The sequence below is a fragment of the Phalaenopsis equestris genome, unplaced genomic scaffold (genome assembly GCF_001263595.1).
Source record: "Phalaenopsis equestris unplaced genomic scaffold, ASM126359v1 Scaffold000732, whole genome shotgun sequence".
NCBI classification, from domain to species: domain Eukaryota; kingdom Viridiplantae; phylum Streptophyta; class Magnoliopsida; order Asparagales; family Orchidaceae; genus Phalaenopsis; species Phalaenopsis equestris.
Genome location: NW_018165172.1, coordinates 165,219 through 169,165, shown reverse-complemented (window position 1 = coordinate 169,165; position 3,947 = coordinate 165,219).

The following is a 3,947-nucleotide window of genomic DNA, read 5'->3' as shown; positions in this document are numbered from 1 at the left end:
GTGTGTTTGTGTGTGTGTGTGTGGCGCGCGTGGCCCGTTCATAGAGCAGCCTTTTTGAAGGTCGTAAGTCCCCTCAGGTCACGGGTTCGAATCCCCCTCTAGCTAGGGTTCTAATCCCAAGATAACACAATGTCGCCTTAAGCCAGGCATTACTCGAATTATTTGCACACCGGGTCGCCCACAGACCTAGCAGGGATTGAGCCCATAGGGTGATTTGGGGACCTCACGCCCAAGAGAATGAGGTGCAAAGAGACACCAAAACATGAGCTTATGAGTCCAAACTCTCATCCAGGATGAAGTTGATATCACAGCTTCATTAAAAACATCTTCCCTGTGTAATAAACATTCCTATATTATCCAGAACTAGTAGGTAATAAGTCTGTAACCAATGAGACTCATGATCTTCGAAGCAACGGTGAATAAAAGAAGTTAGAAACAAAGTAGCAGCAGGTAACAGTAGAAACCCCTCCAAGTACAACGAAGCAAAAATATAAAAGACATATATTAGTTGACATAGTGAGAGGAGTACAGATAGAAAACCATAAAATGTAGTATCTGTTTTCAAAAGGACAAAGTGTAGTGACCAAAAGCGAGGATACAAGGGCTAAGGCCATAAGTATATAGAATCATTCATTGTAGCAAAAGAACCAAGAAAAGTGAGAGGATGGATGTAGGGACATTCTCAGTTTCCTGCAACTCCAAAGTCAGATGGCACGATTTTCAGCCACTCACAATACAACTAATATCAAAACCCAATACTGACTGTAAAGTTTATAATTGCACCTACAAACATACAATACCAACTACCAATAAAGACTGCTAACATCATAAGTAGTTCTAATTCAATCAGATAAATCAACGGAGCGGTTCCATAACGGTTCCAAAGTTTTAGAAACCAAGTACAAGACAAGCTTAATCAGTAAGAACGGTTCCAAAGTTTCAGAAACCAAGTACAAGACAAGCTTAATCAGTAAGAAAAAAAAAGAGCAGAACAGAGGTCGTAGGTAATCTAGCAGATTCTAACTGATGCTCCTTAGGAGCGAAGAGCTCAGATTATGTACATTCTCAATATGTCAAGTAACTTATAACATCAGGTGTAGTCTCCTTAAATTTTTCATCTGTTGTTTTTCTCTTTAATGAAAAATCGGATATTATGAGTAATAGTTTCTCCCTGTTCAGTAAAGATATAATTGTTCATCATGAGTAATAGTTTCCCCACACATCGTCGTGCACTCCGCTGGCATCCTCGATCCCAACAACCACTCCATCTCCTCCACCCCTCTCGCTATATTTGAAAACATACCCTTTCACATACACTTTTTTAGTTGCAATTAACCCTTTCACTCACAGTTAATTGTTTCACATACAACCTTTTTCTTGCACCTTTTTGCATATGCTTTTAATTAAAACATAAATAAGAAAAAAGAAGAGCAGAACAACGGTCAAAGGTAATGTAGCAGATTCTAACTGATGCTCCTTAGGAGCAAAGAACTCAGATTATGTTCATTCTCAGTAAGTCAAGTAACTTATAGAATTCTGTAAAGTTAACACAAGTAACAGTATCTATTCAATATCAGTAGAAGCAGAACCATCCAAGACTAATCTTCAAGCCATAGAGCCAATAAAAAAGCCAATTATGCCCATTGTTAGAGTTACAAATTCATCATTGCTCTTATAGAAAAACCATTGACAAGCAATAGTGATAATACGGTTGGAGTTAGAAGGCAAGCAGATGGGAAATGCAATGCCCATAATAAAGTACAAGACATGATTAAGCTTTCAAGATAAACAAGTAGGCCTTAGGACTTGCAACAGCTAGTAATAACATCAGGTATAGTCTCCCTAAATTTATCATCTTTTGTTTTTCCCTTTAATGAAAAATCAGATACTATGAGTAATAGTTTCTCCCTGTTCAGTAACACTCTTAAAAATTCTCAAATTTCTCTCTAGCCAGATAAAGTAAGAAGTGAAATGCACAACTAAGAAAAGAGAATTTTAGAAATTTTGCAGCCAAGAGCTAAGCATAAATTAAAATTTAGATAATTGTGCATCCATGATGAAAGAAGGATGCATAAAGAATTCAAACATTAAGAATGGAGAAAGAGAGTTGGCACTAAAAAAAATGTTAGTATATGATACATTATTGTTATTACAAAGAACACATTAGGGGAAAACCGTGATACTTGCACTGAGTAATCATAATTTTTCAAACAAAAAACTTCTATCAATGTGAAGGCCCCTTGAACCAAATTAATTTGTGCCAAAGTGATTTAGGTTGATCGTGATATAAGAAGTGACAGACGTATTTGTGAGATTAATTTATTTTTCCCATCCAAGTAAAACTGAGCAAGAAGTCAATAACTAGAATTCAATAAATGGTGTGATTGATGCAGTCATTAGATGTATGCTAAAAACAAGGGAGAAACAGCTATTATCAACAATGATATCAGCAATCTTTGCATCTTTAAGGCAGGAGAACAACCAGAGGGCCTGATCCCCATATTTATCATATAAGGAAAAGCCTTCAAGCCAATGGCATAAAACAAGAAAAGCTTACTATTGGCATTCACATGAAACGTAATACATCTTATTAGATGAGCAACAGCTTGCATAATATTTTTCCAAAAGGAAGATATATTATTCATCATTTTGAACCATACAGAGCCATACTTATTAATACACCAACGAGCAAGGATGAAACATCAAGTAAATTGTTTCAATGCAGGGAAGCCCCGGACCCTCCATATGTTTGGTTTTAGTAAGTGTTACAACAAGCATTAATGTGCAGTTAATTATTGGGATTATTGAGGTGGATGAAGTTATTTATGAGAGAAGTGTGTTTTTTTCTTAATACCCTTAGATATAATGGTGGATCTAAACTAATAGCATTGTCGGCGCTTAAAAGGGGAAAAGAGTTTAATGTTTGGGGGTCGCCCGTAAGAAGCTGTCGGTCGCCGGAATCGAAATCCCGTCGCCCGCTTCAGAAGGACTTCTTAATTTACGTATATATATATAATTTTAGAAAAATATGAAATCAAACTGACCTCATATTTTCCATAGTTTAAATGAAAGAGCACTCAACCTCAAATCCTGTATCTACCCCAAGGGATAAACACAATACTTGAGAGTGAGGCTCGATCAAATAAACTAAGAAATATATAACATCTGTTTGATCTTCAAAAACTATTTTTTAAGCCAACAAATTCCCCTATATAATATGAAAAATTAAATATGATTTATATTAAGCTGGGTTTGAAAAAGTTTCCTATAAAGGCAAACCCTTATAGCTAATTACATCTCAGACAACCAAAGTCACCTAAGAAATCTCTCGATAAAAATCTAGAGATATTGTCTTCAAAGAGGACAAAGGAATAGGACCTTTCAATGAAATCTGACAAAGAGGTGTGAATGGGGAATGGCTCAAATTTGAAACATTTTACGTTTGAAATCCAAAGGAAGGAGACTAGGGGATGTCACAGATCCTAAGAAGAACCTTGATGACCTCCCAGTCTACTGATACACCTAAAATATACAGTATTTTTAGACATATTTTTAAACCTATTTTTGAGATATTGCACATTAATGGAAGGTAGTTTATATTCGCATGACAGGGTCACTCAAATAGCCTAGAAGATATGAGGGTTTACGTCGTATCGGACGACAATCTCGGAACCTAGAATGAGTTTAGGGCTTAAATCATACGACAGAGCTATACGAATGCCTAAAGAAAAAGGTGGAGGATTTATGTTGTGCTAGGCAAACAACCTCAAAAACCTATGGATTGTTGTTTAATTTCTAGGAAAAGGAAAGATTTAGCTAAGGAAGACGTGTTCTGTTGTTGAAGATGGACGTGCTGCCCACCGCGCTAGCTCCCAGCTCCTCGACGTGACGAGTTTAAGTTTTCTAGGGTGTCCGGTTATAGTATCAAATCAAACGGCCCTATGGTT